Genomic DNA, 21,101 nt, shown 5'->3' with positions numbered 1-21,101 from the left:
AACAAGCACCATCATCATCAAAAATAAGATACAAAAGATGAAAACTAGAAAAGCGGCTAGAATTGATAAGTTATCTGGGGATATACTAAAGACAATGGGTTGGGATATAGTACCATATCTGAAGTACTTACTTGATTATTGCTCGGTTGAAGGAGCTATACCAACTGAGTGTAGAGTTGCTATAGTAGCCTCTGTATATAAAGGAGAGGGTGATAGACATAAAGCTGAAAATTACAGGCCAGTAAGTTTGACATGTGTTGCATGTAAGCTTTGGGAAGGCATACTTTCTGATTACATTAGAAATGTTTGCGAAATTAATAACTGGTTCGTTAGAATGCAGTTCAGTTTTGGGAAAGGTTGTTCCACTGAAGCTCAACTTGTAGGATTCCAGCAAGATATAGGAGATATCTTGGATTCAGGAGGTCAAATGGACTGTATCGCGATTGACCTGTCTAAAACATTTGATAGGGTGGATCATAGGAGACTACTGGCAAAAAGAGTGGAATTGGACTAGACCAAAGATTGACTGAATGGGTTGCTATATTTCTAGAACATAGGTCTCAAAGAATTAGAGTAGGCGAAGCTTTATCAAACCCTGTAATAATTAAGAGGGGAATTCCTCAAGGCAGTATTATTGGACCTTTATGTTTTCTTATATATATATATTGAAACAGGAACGCCCGTACTTCAGTTCTTCGGAGAGCATGAGAAACGACAAGGCGTGTACGGCCCATGCTAAGAGAGTGAGAGAGAAGGGTAGTGAAAAAAAAAATTATGATTAAAGTGGATCCTTCAGTTTATTCAATAGAATGCAAAGAATTATGTCACCTTTTACAGCTGAATCGTGGGGTTGTCCTTGAAGGCGTGGAGGGGACGTCGTCCTGCGGCGTCTGCGTCGTCTTGCGGTCGGTGTCGGCGTTGTCTTCCGTCGTTGGTGTTTTCTCTGTATTAGTGTTGATGGCGACTCGAACCTGAGGCAGGAACGGGGAAATGTGGAGCTTCCGCATCGGATGTCATGGGACTCTGGTGTGACACCTTCCTAAGGCGAAGCACACCGAAATAGTTCCCACAGTCAATGATGTTGAACGCACTTTAGCAGCAAGGATAAAGTCAGAGTCACAGTTCCATGAGAATAAGATGGAGGGAATTATCGTATTTGGAAAAACAAACGAAAACATTCTAGGACCTTCCGAGGTGCAGTGATTAAGCACTTCACAAAGAAAATTAAATTCACCGGGTACAGTCTCTGCACTGTACACCATGAGCACAATATTCACACACTTGTCGAAATAAACGACAGTCCAAGTTCTATTACGTCGTAATTTTCAGAAGATTATCACTGACACTTAAGATCATACGTGATTCTGAACAGGTTATAATGGGAATTGGCATGGTCCCTCGGAAAGAAATGACGATACCGTATTCCACAAGTTAATACTGTCTTTAAGAGGGAATGTCGGCACAGTTTTAGTACGAACACAGTTCCGAAAAATGGATAGACACAGTCTTTAAATGAAATGAAGGCTGGCACAGTTTTATTACGAACACAGTTCCGAAAAATGGATAGACACAGTCTTTAAATGAAATGAAGGTCGGCACAGTTTTATTACGAACACAGTTCAATGGATAGACACAGTCTTTAAATGAAATTAAGGCTGGCACAGTTTTATTACGAACACATTTCAATGGATAGACACAGTCTTTAAATGAAATGAAGGCTGGCACAGTTTTATTACGAACACAGTTCAATGGATAGACACAGTCCTTAAATGTTAGAAACGTTATCGCTGTTTTCACACAGTCTTTAAATGAAATCAAGGTTGGCACAGTTTATGCTAGAAACACAGTCTTTAAATGAAATCAAGGTTGGCACAGTTTATGCTAGAAACATTATCGCTGTTTTCACACAGTCTTTAAATGAAATCAAGGCTGGCACAGTTTATGCTAGAAACATTCATAGTCCACAAACGAAATATAATCGCCCAGTCGTACAGACTGAAAAAAAAGGAAATTACGTTTTTGTTCATGCACAAAGTTCAAGCCCACGGAGAAGGCTTCCAACACTAACGTTTCCGAACTCAAGTACACAGCCGGACCGAGTGACGAATTATATCGCGACGTGCTTACTCGCACACACACACTGAGATCACGGCTTACTGCCGACTTACGGCACACTGCAGCTGCACACTGCACACTCTGCACACTCTCTGATATACCCCAGGCTGGCGATTCGCTTATATTGCCGAAGGTCGGTGGGCGTGGCTACACATGTGGGCCTAAAGAAAATTTTATATCTTGTCCATCTTTACACCGATTGACATTAAATTTCGGCTAGCAGCGTTCATTATTTCTGCCTGCAAGGTGACGTTATTGAAAAATTTATATCACATTTCGTTCATGCTGCAATGCTATGGAACACGAAAGAACCTTCTGCGTGACGTCGCTTGACCTTGGCCGGTGTTCTGGAACAGCGCGAGCTTGCTTGCAGTTCCCACAATGCCTGTGCGCTCGGCGCAAGTTTTAAATGCTTACGGCCGAGTGTTAGCGAGTTCCTCTTAATAAATGAATGAAACGTGAATGCTCGAATGGCATTCCCGTTTCAATATATACGAGTAAAGAAGTAAAATCAGAGGTAAGGTTTTATGCGGATGATGTTATTCTATACAGAGTAATAAATAAGGTACAAAATTGTGAGCAACTGCAACATGAATGAATGAATGAATGAATACTGATCTGCATTTAGGGCAGTCGCCCAGGTGCAGATTCCCTATGCGTTGCTTTCCTAGCCTTTTCCTAAATGATTTCAAAGAAATTGGAAATTTATTGAACGTCTCCCTTGGTAAGTTATTCCAATCCCTAACTCCCCTTCCTATAAATGAATATTTGCCCCAGTTTCTCCTCTTGAATTCCAACTTTATCTTCAAATTGTGATCTTTCCTACATTTATAAACGCCACTCAAACTTATTCGTCTACTAATGTCATTCCACGCCACCTCTCCGCTGACAGCTCGTAACATACCACTTAGTCGAGCAGCTCTTCTTCTTTGTCTCAATTCTTACCAACCCAAACTTTGCAACATTTTTGTAACGCTACTCTTTTGTCGGAAATCACCCAGAACAAATCGAGCTGCTTTTCTTTGGATTTTTTCCATTTCTTAAATGTAATCCTGGTGAGGGTCCCATACACTGGAACCATACTCTAGTTGGGGTCTTACCAGAGACTTATATGCCCTCTCCTTTACATCCTTACTACAACCCCTAAACACCTTCATAACCATGTGCAGAGATCTGTACCCTTTATTTACAATCCCATTTATGTGATTACCCCAATGAAGATCTTTCCGTATATTAACACCCAGATACCTACAATGATCCCCAAAAGGAAATTTCACCCCATCAACGCAGTAATTAAAACTGAGAGGACCTTTCCTATTTGTGAAACTCACAACCTGACTTTTAACCCCGTTTACAACATACCATTGCCTGCTGTCCATCTCACAACATTTTCGCGGTCACGTTGCAGTTGCTCACAATCTTGTAACTTATTTATCACTCTATAAAGAATAACATCATCCGCAAAATGCCTTACCTCCAATTCCACTCCGATAATACTGCCTTGAGGAATTCCCCTCTTAATTATTACAGGGTCAGATAAAGCTTCACCTACTGGTACTCTAATTCTCTGAGATCTGTTTTCTAGAAATATAGCAACCAGTGGCGGCGCGTGACTTTCATCACTGGGGGTTCAAAAGAAGAAAAAATTGCCTCCCCCCCAACCTCTCCTCTCCCCATCTCCGCCAGCTTCTCTTCCGTCGTGGGCCGTAACCTCCTAAACTAAGATGACATACGTTCTAGAAATGTGATCAAATACGAGAGGAGCAGAAAATACAGTAGGCCTACATGCTGAGTTTTACCACATGCAAAATAAGAAATAACTGCTTCATTGAAGTCCTCAGAGTCTCTAACAAAGTTCCTTTCAATTGACAACATAGCAAGAGCAATAAGTCTATCCTCGGTCATTGTGCTGCGCTAGAAAGCCTTTATTCTCTTCAGGGTAGAGAAACACCTTTCTGCTTCCGATGTCATGGGAATAGTAACAACTATATTTAAAAGTTTTCATTGGTATTGCCTTGCCGCTATTCTTTGCCTCAATGATTTTTGAATTAAGTTTCTCTCCAAAAGGTAATTATTCCAAAGAAGGCAAATTAATAGGTGTTTAGTAAGTAATGATATATTTGGGACAAGATATTAATTGGAATTTGACAGTTTAATGTGACTTTTGGTAGTAACGATGCTTTTCAACACTAGCGCTAGTTACGTGCACTATTCTCTGTTGCTTAGTCAAATTCCCGTAAGGCCAACAGATGGCAGGCACAGACCCCAACCCCAACAACACGACTAGCTAGTCTTGAGACAGTGGCCTATTGCGCATGCGTAAAGAACAGAGATCCGTTTCTGCGATATCCTTGTCTTGCCTTAGTGCTGGCTTTCGTCCCCTCGCACCTCGCCACTCCCTTCGCCTTTGTACGGACGGAGAGATCGCCTTTGTATGGGGGTTCATTCCAGACAAGTATCCAGCCTCAGACCTTGCGCAGCTCACATGAATTGAAAGCCAGTACGAGTATATTACGGATAGAGGGATTTAGCAAGAGCTTCGAGATTGACAAGGGAGTTGTGAAAATTACGTAGTTGAGTACAATTTGATATAAACTGGAGGTACATTGCTCCATTGCGCTATACCAGAAACCGCCACTGATAGCAACCCATTCGGTCACACTTTTGCCTAGTCCAATTGCACTCATTTTTGCCAGTAGTCTCCCATGATCCACCCTATCAAATGCTTTAGACATGTCAATCGCGATACAGTCCATTTGACCTCCAGAATCCAAGATATCTGCTATATCTTGCTGGAATCCTACAAGTTGAGCTTCAGTGGAATAACCTTTCCTAAAACCAAACTGCCTTCTATCGAACCAGTTATTAATTTCACAAACATGTCTAATATAATCAGAAAGAATGCCTTCCCAAAGCTTACATACAATGCATGTCAAACATACTGGCCTGTAATTTTCAGCTTTATGTCTATCACCCTTTCCTTTATACACAGGGGCTACAATAGCAACTCTCCATTCATCTGGTATAGCTCCTCCGACCAAACAATAATCAAATAAGTACTTCAGATATGGTACTATATCCGAACCCATTGTCTTTAGTATATCCCCAGAAATCTGATCAATTCCAGCCACTTTTCTAGTTTTCAACCTTTGTATCTTACTGTAAATGTCATTGTTATCATATGTAAATTTTATTACTTCTTTGGCCTTAGTCTCCCCCTCTATCTCGACATTATCCTTGTAACCAACAATCTTTACATACTGCTGACTGAATACTTCTGCCTTTTGAAGATCCTCACATACACACTCCCTCTGTTCATTAATTATTCCTGGAATGTCCTTCTTGGAACCTGTTTCTGCCTTAAAATACCTATACATACACTTCCATTTTTCACTAAAATTTGTATAACTGCCAATTATGCTTGCCATCATGTTATCCTTAGCTGCCTTCTTTGCTAGATTCAATTTTCTAGTAAGTTCCTTCAATTTCTCCTTACTTCCACAGCCATTTCTAACTCTATTTCTTTCCAGTCTGCACCTCCTTCTTAGTCTCTTTAGTTCTATATTATAGTAAGGTGGGTCTTTACCATTCCTTACCACCATTAAAGGTACAAACCTGCTTTCGCATTCCTCAACAATTTCTTTAAACCCATCCCAGAGTCTGTTTACATTTTTATTTCCCGTTTTCCACCGATCATAGTTACTTTTTAGAAACTGCCTCATGCCTTCTTTATCAGCCATATGGTACTGCCTAATAGTCCTACTTTTAAGACCTTCCTTTCTATCGCATTTATGTTTAACTACCACTAAAACAGCTTCATGATCACTAATACCATCTATTACTTCAGTTTCCCTATAGAGCTCATCTGGTTTTATCAGCACCACATCCAGGATATTTTTCCCTCTGGTTGGTTCCATCACTTTCTGAATCAGCTGTCCTTCCCATATTAACTTATTTGCCATTTGTTGGTCATGCTTCCTGTCGTTCGCATTTCCTTCCCAATTGACATCTGGCAAATTCAGATCTCCCGCTACAATCACATTTCTTTCCATGTCGTTTCTCACATAGCTGACTATCCTATCAAATAATTCCGAATCCGCGTCAGTGCTACCCTTTCCCGATCTGTACACTCCAAATATATCAAGTTGCCTATTATCTTTAGAAATGAGCCTTACACCTAGAATTTCATGTGTCTCATCTTTAACCTTTTCGTAGCTTACAAATTCTTCTTTCACCAGAATGAACACTCCCCCTCCCACCATTCCTATCCTATCTCTACGATACACACTCCAGTGCGGTGAGAACATTTTTGCATCCATTATATCATTTCTCAGCCATGATTCAACTCCTATTACAATATCTGGTAAATATATATCTATTAAATTACGTAATTCTATTCCTTTCTTTACAGTACTTCTACAGTTCAACACTAACAATTTTATGTCATCCCTACTTGATTTCCAGTTCCCTGTTCCCTTATCACCGCTCCCTAGGCCATCCCGTTTCCCTGAATGTACCTCCCTATTACACTTCCAAACAAATTTCCTAACTTATACGTACCACTGCGGTTTAAATGAAGGCCATCTGAGCACAGATCCCTATCTCCTACCCACCCATTAGGATCTAGAAATTTCACTCCCAGTTTCCCACATACCCACTCCATAGTCTCACTTAAATCCCCAATCACCCTCCAGTCGGTAATGTTATGAGATGGACACTAGGCAATGGTATGATGATAAACGGGGTTAAAAGTCATGTTGTGAGTTTCACAATTAGGGAAAGTCCTCTCACTTTTAATTATTGCGTAGATGGGGTGAAAGTTATTTTTGGGGATCATTGTAAGTATCTAGGTGTTATTATAAGGATAGAACTTCATTGGGGTAATCACATAAATGGGATTGTAAATAAAGGGTGCAGATATCTGCACATGGTTATGAGGGTGTTTAGGGGTTGTAGCAAGGGTGCAAAGGAGAGGGCATGTAAGTCTTTGGAAAGACCCGAACTAGAGTGTGGTTCCAGTGTATGGGACCCTCACCAGGATTACTTGATTCAAGAAATGGGTGATTTCCGACAAAAGAGTAGCGTTACAAAAATGTTGCCAAGTTTGGGCTGGGAAGACTTGGGAGAAAGGAGACGAGCTGCTCTACTAAATGGTATGTTCCGAGCTGTCAGCGGAGAGATGGCGTGGAATGACATTAGTAGACGAATAAGTTTGAGTGGCGTCTTTAAAAGTAGGAAAGATCACAATATGCAGTTAAAGTTGGAATTCAAGAGGACAAATTTGGGCAAATATTCATTTATAGGAAGGAGAGTCAGGGATTGAATTAACTTACCAAGGGAGATGTTCAATAAATTTCCAATTTCTTTGCGATCATTTAAGAAAAGGCTAGGAAAACAACAGATAGGGAGTCTGCCTCCTGAGCGACTGCCCTAAATGCAGACCAGAATTGATTGATTGATTGATTGATTGATTGATTGATTGATTGATTGATTGATTGATTGATTGATTGATTGATTGATTGATTGATTGATTGATTGATTGATTGATTGATTGATTGATTGATTGATTGGTTGATTGATTGATTGATTGATTGATTGATTGATTGATTGATTGATTGATTGATTGATTGATTGATTGATTGATTGATTGATTGATTGATTGATTGATTGATTGATTGATTGATTGATTGATTGATTGATTGATTGATTGATTGATTGCACATGCTTCTGTTATTAGTTCGGAAGGGGATATTTTGACATCCTGTTTCTTAAAAAGATTAGTGATGGTGTGTACGTTTTTGTTAAAAGTGTACGTTGAATATATGCTAGAACTGGTTTTATCTCTAAGTAAAGTGGTTTTTGGGCGGTATCTGAACTTGTCAATTATACGTTCAATGAACTCCTCTGTGAAAGCGTTAAATTTAGCAATCGAGCGGATGGTGTTTAACTCTTTGTTTAAATTAGCATTTGACATGGGAATCTTGAAACCGCGATCCACTAAAATGTTGTATGTGGCGCTTTTGTGCGTTTTAGGGTGTAAAGAATCTTGTCTTATTGTAGTTGCAGTCTGGGTAGGTTTTCTATAAATACTGTAAGTAAAGGAAGAATAAAGTCTGTTTATTGTTAAACCTGAAATGTTAATTGCTCTATTGTTTTCAGATTTATTGTGTGGATCTATAGTATTAAGGTTGTTATGGGTAGAAGTTGCGTCAGTGGTACGTTCATCAAGAATTATAAACGTATCATCTATGTATCTTGCTAATAATTGTATGTTAGCAAATTTATCTTCGTTATCTAGGAAATCTAGATCAATTTCAGCTAAAATTCGGTGACCCCAACGCCAAGCCATCTTGTTTATATATGTCATTGTCAAATGTAAAGTAATTGTTATTAATTAACAATCTTAAAATGACCATGACATCTTGAATCTCAAGTTTCCTTAACTGGCTATGAGCATTTAAGTTATTTTTGATGATAGGAAAACATATCTTGGCTTTTATGCTTGGATACATATTGACAATGTCATAAGAATGCATAGAATGATGAGACTGAAGTTATCTAGTTTATTGACTAGTTCTATGGTATTCTAAATAGATTTCTTTAATGAAAATTTAAAGTGTGTTTTAAGAAATTTCTGAATAACTTGAGATAACCTGTATAAGGGACTGGGTCTGTAATTAATTATGGGTCGAATTGGGACATCGGCCTCGTGGATTTTTGTGAGTGCTTTTGCAGTCGGTAAACCCGGGTTCATATTCGTTAATCTATATTTTTCTTGTTCAGTGAATAGGAAACACCTGTTCTTTAAAATTTGTTTAATTGACGTTGAATTAATTGCGTTGGATCCTTCTTTGTTAGAGAAAATGTGCTGTTGTCATAAAAGTTTTTAGTTTTTTTATACAATCGGTTTTCTTCATAATGACCGTCGTGTTGCCTTTATCATCCTTTGTGATAAGAAGCTTATTGTCTTTAATTTTTTAGTTTAAGGATGTGGTTTCTTTCCAGGAAAATTTATTTAGAGTTGTTGTATTGGGGGCCTTGATTTTATTATTAGAAAGGAATATATTATTTAATTGCTTTTTTACATCTAATCTAACTTCATATTGTAGATCAAGCGGCAGTTTACTGATCGCAACTTCAGATTCTATAACGAGCTTGGAAGCTACATTGAGTAAGTTGGAATTAGACCAATCTATGTTTATCTTGTTCAGTAAATAGGAAAGACGAGTTCTTAAAAATTTGTTTTAATTGACGTTGGATCTTTCTTTGTTACTGAAAATGTGCTGTTGTCAAAAAAGTTTTTAGAAATCAATGGTAATGTTAAGACAGCATCCATTAGAAGGGGAGTGAGACATTTTTGTTCAACATGTTCATTGAGGAGGCTTAGGGATGGCAACGATATATCGGTTTTTACTAAATACCGATATTTTCCTTTCGACTTATCGATATATCGATACCGAAATTTTTATTCAATTTATTGCATAATATATCGGTTTTTCCATAAATGTATCGTTTTTCTTTGAATTATTATTTTCATTAACAACGTCCGCACTAGAGAACGCCGATAATTCTTCACGAGATGGTGCTAGTGAAGGTGAAATTGCAACCTGGAAATATCCAATTTAATCAATACCTTGCTCTGGGCTTCTGATAGGCTGGACTATAAGTCGAATACAAACGGTGGAATATGTAACACCGTTGCCTACGTGATTAGTAATAAAGCCTACGCATGGCAGTTTACACAGTGCGAAATACGTTCAGAGTCGCCGCTAGACTTCGTATTAGCCCTCCTTTGTTTAACAACACAGGCGTATAAGGAAACTGTGAAGCAAAAAGGTAAGTTAGTGAGTTCTTAGGTGAGATAAGCCTTAATTATAAGAGGCGCTGATTTGTGTATTCAGCTTGGAGTGAGTATATGGTTTATATTTAAACGTAAGATCAAGAAAATAGAAGCCTCCGTGACTCAGGTGGCACGCGCCAAACTCTCACCGCTGGGTTTCGTGGTTCATATCTCGCTCACTCCATGTGAGATTTGTGCTGGACAAAGCGGGGGCAGAACAAGATTTTCTCCGAGTACTCTGGTTTTCCCTGTCATCTTTCATTCCAGCAACACTCTCCACTATCATTTCATTTCATCTGTCAGTCATTAATCATTGCCCCAGAGAAGTGCGACAGGCTTAGGCAGCCGGCACAGTTTCTATCCTCGCCCCTAGATGGGGCTTCATTCGTTCCATTCCTGACCCGGTCAAATGACTAAACAAGCTGAGGATTTACATTAAGAAAATGTTTTGTTCATATTGATAAATATACAAGAGCCGAGAGAGAGTTTATTGCAAACATTATATTCACAGGATGTTTATTGCGCGTGATAAACAATGGTTTATTGCTGTGTATCATTCTGTCAAAATAAACTTCAGAAAGGTAGTGGCATTTCTTTCTACGAGCAAATGTAGAACTACGAGAAAAATGGGTCAAAATTATATCATGTCGGGGAGACGAGAAGACTAGCATGTGACAACCTTCCTCGAAGTCTTTTGTATGTAGTGAATATTTTGAAGGCACATGCTTTAGCATTTCTACTAAAACTAGCCGCAATCAATGCCAACAGTTTTTTCAGGGTATCCATCATATTTGCATGGCAAGACTAGGCTATGTACTACTACAAAAATGTTCTCATTCCTCACCTGAAGGACGAGGCGGGCCTCTTAGACGGTGACGCCGTCTCTCAGGCCGGGAGATTTGTCACGTTGAAGGAGATGCTCGGAGAAGGTGAGGGGGTTGGTGGTCGTGGCCTATACTAGGAATTGTTCCGGCATTCGCCTTAGTGCAGGAGAATGGAAAACCACGGAAAACCATTCTCAGGACAGTCGACGGGGGGGACCAGCCGTGAGGTCCAGCTCTGTCCCGTCATCCGAATACAGAGGTGAAGGGCCACGGCAGAGCCGTGCCCACCCCTCCTCTGTTCGGTTGGCAAGTCGGAGTGCAGAGCTGTGGGACCACGGACCAGCCGTGGCCACTTGTGGACCGAGATCCACTCTGCATTCATCGACGTAGCGTATGTGAATACTGCAGTGTTTTAAAATATACTATGCAGTATTTTCATTTTTATTATAGGACGTGAACTTTCCGGTTGCAATGATACTACCTGATTTGTATGAGCTCATCTTGATACATTTATTTTTCTTCATTAAACGTCATAGAAATATCACTTTCCTACTCAAAACGCAATTTTTATATTTGTAATGCGCATTTATGTGCAAGTTATTCTCGTAATGCAAATGGATATATTCCATGGATAATTAAACCGCGAATTGCAGTAGCAAGATAAACTCAACCAACTAGTCGCGTGCACAGGCAGAATACCAATATTGATATATATATGCATTGAGGTCTGACGATATTGTTGTTGGTCTTGGACTCTTGGGCTATCATTAACGATATATCGATATCGTTTGAATATACCGATATAGTATGTGCAATAAATATCGATTATCGAAAATAAGTTTTCAATACATCGCAATAAGAATATATCGGTATTTTAAAAAAATTGCCATCTCTAAGGAGGCCATATCAAAACTTAAGCAAAAAAGCAAAGGAATGGAAATGAACGGACAACATTTCCACTGTATAAGGTTTGCCGATGACAGTGCATTCCAGATTCCAGATTCAGAGAGTTAAATAAGTAAAATTATGTGAGTTTTAACATCAACACGACAAGAATCAAAATTGAAACTGAACACCTCGTAAACAAAAGTATTAGTTGTCAAGAAATCAACTGAAGAAATACCTATAAACATTAAGGCAGGTGATGAAAATGAACAAAAAGTAAGTCAATTTAGCTACTTGGGAAGCATTATCACTCAGGACAACAGGTGCACCACAGAAATCAGAAGGAGGATTGCTCTAGCTAAACAAGTCTTCAGTAACAAGAAACAGCTTCTGACAAGCAGGAACATTAAAATTAGGAAAGTATTTGCCAAAATGTTTGTGTGGAGTATTTTGTTGTATGGTTCCGAAACATGGGTCTTAGCAAAACAGGATGTAAAACTCCTGGAAGCAATGGAAATGTGGATATGGGGGAGGATGCTGAAAATTAGTTGGACAGAGAAAAAGTCAAACAATAGGGTCGTTAAGGAAATAGACGAAACAAGGGAATTGATCAACACTGTAGAAAAGAGGAAAATCAAAATCATTGGCCACACATTTCGACATAACACATTCCTCACGACTATACTGGAGGGAAACGTTCTAGGTAAGAAGAGAAGAGGAATGCTGAAGAAGAAGTATCTGGATTTCGTGATGGACAGGCTTAATTTGAAAAAATATGTTCACCTGAAACGCTCAGCAGAGACAAATGTTTTGGGCCTTTCGAGAGGATTAACTTCTCACCCTTATCTAAGTTAGTTTCAGATAGATTGATTACCGGTGGATGAAACTGCCGTATTAAGTCACTGTTGGGACCAGATTTACTATTAGTCTTCGAAACGTATTTGCTTGACGCTGTTTTACCCTTAGGCGTTTCGAGTTTTTTTAAGGTTAACTGTTTTTAGAAAGTACATAAAATAGTTTATTGTGAACCTGGTCCTGAAATAGGTTCCATTGAGCTCTTGTAAGTGATCTAGTAGCCGCGAGGTGCGTCTCGTACAAACAATGATTCAAGAAAGCTTTTCTTCTTATAGAAAAAATTCAATTCATTTTTTAACCACAGTCTGTTAGCTTTGAGTTGGACATTTTGTTGGTGGTAAGGAACGTGACGCTTTTTTGTGACCTCTTTTAAGAAATTGGGGGTCAAGTTCTGTATAATGCATTGCTTAATAATTTCATATCTTTGCCTAGTTTCCCGACCTTAATTTTTTGGCCCATATATTGATTTGCTTTCGATTTTGCCTCGTACGCTACATCCTCTCTTCTTCTTCTTTTCATTGTACCAACCCTCAGGAGACTTCAAACTCGGTCATCCAGATTTTCGATTAGAGAATTCAGACTTGTTTTCTTTCGTTAGGCCTAGAGAAATCTCAGTTTTGAACTCAAGTAAAGACAACTTATGGCAGTGTCCACTGTTATCCCTTCTGTACACGAACTATGCATTTACACATACCAAATTCAAGACATGAAACAGTATGCAAGGATACCATTTCTTCGATCTAATAATGGTCCGATAAAAAGCTACCATAGAGTCCACCAAGTCAACATCTCCCATGAAACTATTACACTGACTGACAGTGACAATGCAACACCAAGGAGGAGTGGTTCGAAAGGGATGAAAGTTGGGGAAAAACAGAGACGGCACGGACGAATAATTGATGTTTATTTCAAACCGATATGCAGGTTACACAATGCGCACGGCATCGACTCAGTAGGATGTAGGACCACCGCGAGCGGCGATGCACGCAGAAACACGTCGAGGTACAGAGTCAATAAGAGTGCGGATGGTGTCCTGAGGGATGGTTCTCCATTCTCTGTCAACCATTTGCCACAGTTGGTCGTCCGTACGAGGTTGGGGCAGAGTTTGCAAACGGCGTCCAATGAGATCCCACACGTGTTCGATTGGTGAGAGATCCGGAGAGTACGCTGGCCACGGAAGCATCTGTACACCTCGTAGAGCCTGTTGGGAGATGCGAGCAGTGTGTGGGCGGCCATTATCCTGCTGAAACAGAGCATTGGGCAGCCCCTGAAGGTACGGGAGTGCCACCGGCCGCAGCACATGCTGCACGTAGCGGTGGGCATTTAACGTGCCTTGAATACGCACTAGAGGTGACGTGGAATCATACGCAATAGCGCCCCAAACCATGATGCCGCGTTGTCTAGCGGTAGGGCGCTCCACAGTTACTGCCGGATTTGACCTTTCTCCACGCCGACGCCACACTCGTCTGCGGTGACTATCACTGACACAACAGAAGCGTGACTCATCGGAGAACACGACGTTTCGCCATTCCCTCATCCAAGTCGCTCTAGCCCGGCACCATGCCAGGCGTGCACGTCTATGCTGTGGAGTCAATGGTCTTCTGAGTCTTCTGAGCGGACGCCGGGAGTGCAGGCCTCCTTCAACCAATCGACGGGAAATTGTTCTGGTCGATATTGGAACAGCCAGGGTGTCTTGCACATGCTGAAGAATGGCGGTTGACGTGGCGTGCGGGGCTGCCACCGCTTGGCGGCGGATGCGCCGATCCTCGCGTGCTGACGTCACTCGGGCTGCGCCTGGACCCCTCGCACGTGCCACATGTCCCTGCGCCAACCATCTTCGCCACAGGCGCTGCACCGTGGACACATCCCTATGGGTATCGGCTGCGATTTGACGAAGCGACCAACCTGCCCTTCTCAGCCCGATCACCATACCCCTCGTAAAGTCGTCTGTCTGCTGGAAATGCCTCCGTTGACGGCGGCCTGGCATTCTTAGCTATACACGTGTCCTGTGGCACACGACAACACGTTCTACAATGACTGTCGGCTGAGAAATCACGGTACGAAGTGGGCCATTCGCCAACGCCGTGTCCCATTTATCGTTCGCTACGTGCGCAGCACAGCGGCGCATTTCACATCATGAGCATACCTCAGTGACGTCAGTCTACCCTGCAATTGGCATAAAGTTCTGACCACTCCTTCTTGGTGTTGCATTTGCTCTGTCAGTCAGTGTATATTCACCAACACTGCTTGGGCATTCAATTGCAATGTCTTTCTTCTGTTTCCTATCACGTCGTTTCACTTTAGCTACCAGAAAACTCCTGAAAAATTGCTGAATAATATTACATTCAGGTTGCCACGTCACGTAGTACCTGAATACTCAACATTGTGCACAGTACACCGCAGCTCATCCGTGCAACCTCGTCCACATTTCTTCATATCATTGTCGCTTTTGAGACCACTGTCCTTCAAACGGTTTTGCCAAACAGTTCCTAAGCTCCATATCTTCAACTTTCTCAGCTCACTTTGAAGAGCGAGACTGCAGAACCAGTTGTCGAAAAACGCCTTACAATTTTCACCTCGAGAAATTACAGTTGGCAACCGAAGCACAACATTACCACTTTGGACAATATTTGGTACATCAGGAGGATATTCATCTTTCCCAGAGTAGAGCTCCATATTTTATATGAGCCCTTTCATATAGCAAAGTACAAACATCTTATAACCCTATTTCTTGGGTTGTTTTTGGATTGTACTGCTTTAGCTCACTCCTACCCACGAACTGTATAATCTGTTCATCAATTGAGACCACAGTCACCGGGCGAGTTAGCCGTGCGCGTAGAGGCGCGCGACTGTGAGCTTGCATCCGGGAGATAGTAGGTTCAAATCCCACTATCGGCAGCCCTGAAAATGGTTTTCCGTGGTTTCCCATGTTCACACCAGGCAAATGCTGGGGCTGTACCTTCATTAAGGCCACGGCCGCTTCCTTCCAACCCCTAGGCCTTTCCTATCCCATCGTCGCCATAAGACCTATCTGTGTCGGTGCGACGTAAAGCCCAGAGCAAAGTAAAAAAGAGACCACAGTACTTCAAACGGTTTTGCCGAATTCTGCAATTAGAAATTAAATGTTCCAAAAATGGGCTAACCTTGTGCAAGCAATTACAATTTTCACCGCATCTGCTATTTTCAAAATGAAGGTTAGATTTTATTTGATTGTAATACAGTCTGCTACTTTAGAAATCCTATTATTACCATGCCAATACATCCTTCCTGACGTAAACCACGTCAGAGGAGTTAATGAGATGAAATGTATAACGTGATATATAATAGTAGGAAGGGAGATGGTGCCGGCACATAGCCTACTCAGGTCGAATAGCACCAAGGGGTCTGCTCAAGGCTTAACAACGGACGAATTACCATCAATAGCGCATAGCGCCATATGCGCTCATTCCTTCGGAGAGGTACACCACCACCTCCCCTATCCTGCCAGCCAACATTCTGATGGTGAAAATTTTTCGACTAACCACGGGGTCAGACCGTTTAGACTTCAACGCCTTAACGATCATGGCTACCAGGCGGGCTGTGTGGCTACTAATACTGTAGGAATGTTATGGCTGCGTCATAATGTCTGTGCCGAATGTGTTTTCGTTATGTGTTACGACTAGGAGCCGGATTCTTATGTAATTACATGCTTCATTTCTTTACTTGTAGCCGGGCTGAGTATCTCAGACGGTTGAAGCGCTGGCCTTGTGACCCCAACTCGGCAGGTTCGATCCTGGCTCAGTGCGGTGGTATATGAAGGTGCTCATATACGTCAGCCTCGTGTCGATAGATTTACTGCCACGTGAAAGAACTCCTGCAGGACTAAATTCCGGCACCTCGGCCTCTCCGAAAACCGTAAAAGTAGTTAGTGGGGCGTAAACACAAATAACAGTATGATTGGCGTTGCAGTTGATGCTTTCACGGCCCGTACTTATAGACATGATACTGTGTAGGCTTTTGGGCTTATGCCATGTCAAGAAAACAAGGTGAAATTCTTTACGTTTCGCAGAGAACTGTGCTCTGCGTCATCAGAAGAAAATCTCGACTGCCCACGAGGAAGGCTTCTCGAAGATTGACTTTTGAAATTTAGATGTTATAACAGAAGTCACCAGATGGCTCCCCGGACGTAGCACAGCGCTAGCGTTCGAAGCGGAAGCTGACCGATCCATCAGAATCAGTCTAAGAGGGTCACATAACATGTGTCCGTAACATATGCCATTGACAGGTGTATGACATTGACACAAGCCTGGAATGAAACATCTGGCGATGAGGAACGAACGAATTTGGAAAACACTGAGACGAAATAACAATAGTGAAGGGGCAGGGAAGGGAACTACCTACATAAATCCTTAATGGCTGGCAACCAAGTAGTGAGTCGAAATGAAACTCGTACACTACGGCAAAGCTTGTTCATTTGGATTCAACTAAAAATATAATTATTTTGGTCTTGGTTTTATTAGTACACAAACACACTCCTATTCCTTATACTTACAAAGAAATTAATACATTACTCTTAAACATGCATGAAACAGGTCAAAGTCAAACTTGTTCACCTTCAGGTGATTTCTTAGCAATCTTTAAGAAAACAGTGTTTTTAACAAAAATGCTTTGGAGGTGTCTTGAGTGCTTTTCGGCTATTATACAGCAGTCATATACTTACCGTCTTACTAATAAAAAGTCCTTATGCAGTTGTTTAACACTTGTATAGTTATACAGTGAATAAACCCTGTATAAGAGTTCTTTTTTCTTACTAATAAACGTGCTTGTGTGCTTCAGGTCGTTATTTTGGTAATACTTAAATCGATCAAGTATACCAAGCGATTTACAGTGCAGTCCGCTTGGTGGCCATTATCATTTAAGACGCCAAGTCTACATGGTCTGACACCGTGGTTAGCCAGTTCGAGCGTTGGTCGAAAAACGTTTCACAGTCATTGTTGGCTGGCATGGTAGGAGAGATTGGTGATACACAATTTCTGATCTCTAGATTGCGTGTCAGAAGCCTGTTTTCTACTAAAATCTGCCCAACGTGTGTATGGAATGAGGGCAAATGATCCTGCTGATAGTGATTCGTCCGTTGGATGGGGACGTAAAGCCTTATGCAGACCCTTTGGTGACGCATGCCGCACTGGGTTTCACGCTCTCTCTTCCTGCTATCGTCATTCATTTCATCTCATTCACTTCTCTGATTAGGTTGACATCAGGAAAGGCATCCGGTCTTAAAAACTCGCTACGTAGATTCATCTCACTTCATGCACGACCCCGTAGAGAAGCGGGACAAGGGTTGGATATACACTCCGCGATTTACAGTGCATGGTATTCTTTTGAAGTATTTTAATTATGTCAATAATTTGATTATCTGATAAATACGCCTAACTTACTGCCAATATTAGAGAACAGTAAACTACCTATGTAAATGGTCTAAAGCAACAAGAACAATAAGCTACGGTGATTGTCGTAAAATATGGAGTTATTTAAAACAATATCTTAACCGTATGTCATAATAAAAGGAATATACGAATATTTTTTTGTAAATTTAATGCATTAATACTACTACATAGTTTGTTAATACGCAGTGCGCCGTACTCAATGAGCTAGAAAGACTCGCAGTAGTTCTCGTCCAGAGTGTAAAGGAACGTCACGGCCGCTTGCCAAATTTAAAGTGCCTATTGTAGTCAAAATCATCCTCTTATTCGACAACCTGTAAAAGTATTTTTAAATAAGGTGTAATATCAAACTTAAGATTGTAATAAATGGGTGAAATTGGTGTGGGTGGGAGATTAAGAATAGTGACAAGAATAGCGAAACTAAATTTACGATAGGATTCTCTTTATTTCTTTCTTAGTTTAAACCGTTTTCTTTTCCATCCTTTGGTGACATTGTAATCACATTTTCTTTTCCTGGTGGTACAATTCTACAGCCCAAAATAAATTCGGCGTCTCCGAAGACCTTAAAAAGTAGTTAGTGGGACGTAAAACAAATAACATTATTATTAAAATAAATTCGTTGGCGAGTGCTGCGACCAACGAGCTAGAAAGAGTCCTCTTTCTAGCTCGTTGGCTGCGACCAACTATTCATATATATATAAAAACTCTTTGCCTGTCATAAACCATCTGTGCGGTTGCAACAGCTGGTTGTAATTTTTGTGTTCTTGGTTCGCTCCGGGTAACTACTGGGAGACACTGGCTTTATTTTGATACAAGCGGTACTTATTCTCTTTGTACAAACCTGACAGGGGCGGGCCCGAGGAGAATCCTGAATATATTTCAAGCGCTACATCGTTCTGCAGTTTTTAACAGGTGGTTGTGAGATCTAGACCAGAATTCGGTTTTAATAAGTGAGTATGAACTTAAGTGATATGAATCCTTTTATTGTATACCTTGAATGAATGTAGAATTCTTGCTGCAGGTCTTTTTAAGACGTCTGACTCCTTCTCTCTTGTAAAAAGGTATTAGGTTTGGAAATTCATGGTCGTCAGTTTAATCACGCTCATGGTAAAAGAAGGGTGAAATTGACCTGTGGAGTCAAACCTAACCTCAACTGTCAAATGGTGTATTTCCTAAAGTAAGGCGTGTCTCTTATGGTAGGGTTGAGGGGCCTATTAACTTAGAACCAGCTGAGCTCGTAGTTGGATTGGTGCTGTTTATTGCCTATCTTACGAACCGATTTTATTGAGCCATACATTGAAAAATCGGGAATTGTAGTGTAGTCTTCACCCACAAGAATGAGAGCTAAAGAAACGAGATATTGTGGATACTATTGGTCGGCCACTGCACGTTGTAGCTATAGTGAGTCGAAATGAAACTCGTACACTACGGCAAAGCTTGTTCATTTGCATTCAACTAATAATATAATTATTTTGCTCTTGGTTCTGGTTTTACTAGTCCACAAACACACTCCTATTTCTTATATTTACACAGAAATGAATACATTACTCTTAAACACGCATGAAACAGGTCAAACTCAAACTTGTTCGCCCTCAGGTGATTCCTTAGCAAGTGTTTTTAACAAAAATGCTTTGTAGGTTGCGCTTTAAAAATATCTCTTAAACGGTTAGATATAGATTTTACCAACTTTTCCTGCAATAAGATGGACCAATTTTCTCTCGTTTTTCATATAAAGCTATTTCCAGATCATCTTAATTTGAAATCTGGTGGGTTTTTTTTGTGGCTACTTCCAAATACTACCATAGATTTTCTATTGCATTTAAGTCTGGCAACTCTGGAGGTGTCTTGAGTGCTTTTCGGCTATTATACAGCAGTTGTACACTTACTTTACGAGCTTGTGTGCTTCAGGTCGTTATTTTGGTAATACATAAATCGATCAAGTATACCAAGCTTTTGAACACTGTCGTAAATGATTTTTCATTATATACCAAATTATGAGCTATGACATGTCATGATACGATTTGCAGTACATAGCTTTCATCGTACAATATGTGACAGTATGAATCATCATGATCTGCTGGAGGATTGTGTGTATTGGCTGTGCAAGAATTGTTGTGATGCCTTTCACCTTCAGGAATGTGGGGGAAAAAGAGTGGTCTTTGACCAAATTTTGTAGTGGTTAACACAGAGAACTACATATTGTAATCTAAGTGAAAATTTATTTATGTATTTATGTATCTATTTCATGGCCATTGGCTGCATTAAATTATATTATACTAGCTGATGTACCCGTGCTTCGCTACGGAATTCTACCTTGCATACAGAATTCTAGGTTAGGTAGTGTACACGTTGTGAGCAAGATTGTATTAAATTGCATAGCTCTTAACGCTACCCTAGAAACGCGATGGAGAAGTCACCAAATGTCTTTTCTCTTATAAAGACTGGGTTATGGAAATTTCATGGCCTACAATCGGTCACAATCGGGTTGGGGAGTTTTCATTATAATGGCAGACACTTGTTCTCCACCTGCCTTTTTACATTCTCAGAAAGACTGTCTTCGTTGTTTTCCCAACTGAAACGAACATAGGCCATTACAATGACGTCAGTAGGAATGGCGCGATTAAAAGTAATGCTTTCATATGAAATACTCAATCAAATGAAAAACCACACATTTTCTCACTTTTAACAAACTCTGCTACACCACCGATCTAACAGGCCAAAGTTCCAGAGCTGGAATGACCAAGCCGCAGACAGCCGTGATCCGTGAACACTCTTCGTCTTTTTTCGGCGGGTGGAGGGGGTCGAGTAGTCGAGAGTCCCAGGGCAAAAACTACGCCCTTTTACTGTTTCCTACGAGTACCCGATGAGTCGGGAAACCTCAATTCACTACACTGGTGGCGGAAAAAGCTATCTGACTTGGAGGCAAATATTTCCTCCAAGCCAGAGAAAAAAACCCTCTTCACTGCTAATTTGGAATAAAATGAATGTAGAATTTAATAAAAGTGAAGAGGAAGCTTTTCTTAAGAAACGGCTCTCTTCAGAGTTGAATTTAGAGTTATTTAATGAATTGTGGTGCTATAATTTGGAATAGGCCCAAATTGTAATTCTAGAACAGGTCATACTACTACTACTACTACTACTAAGTCAGTCTCTGCCTTA

At 40.6% G+C, this 21,101-nt stretch overlaps 1 protein-coding gene across 1 annotated transcript in view; it reads left to right on the top strand.

Moving 5' to 3' along the window:
* Positions 1 to 18,715: 18,715 nt before the first annotated feature.
* The window catches only part of imd (immune deficiency), a 71,632-nt gene continuing 69,246 nt past the window's right edge, over positions 18,716 to 21,101 (top strand). The window contains exon 1 of the mRNA XM_067146309.2: positions 18,716 to 18,892. The gene's annotated coding sequence lies outside the window, so the exon portion shown is untranslated. The remainder of the gene's footprint in view (positions 18,893 to 21,101) is intronic.

The sequence above is a fragment of the Anabrus simplex genome, chromosome 4 (genome assembly GCF_040414725.1).
Source record: "Anabrus simplex isolate iqAnaSimp1 chromosome 4, ASM4041472v1, whole genome shotgun sequence".
Lineage (NCBI taxonomy): Eukaryota > Metazoa > Arthropoda > Insecta > Orthoptera > Tettigoniidae > Anabrus > Anabrus simplex.
Note: the sequence above shows the minus strand (reverse complement) of the source record. Positions and strands in the feature narration are given on the sequence as shown.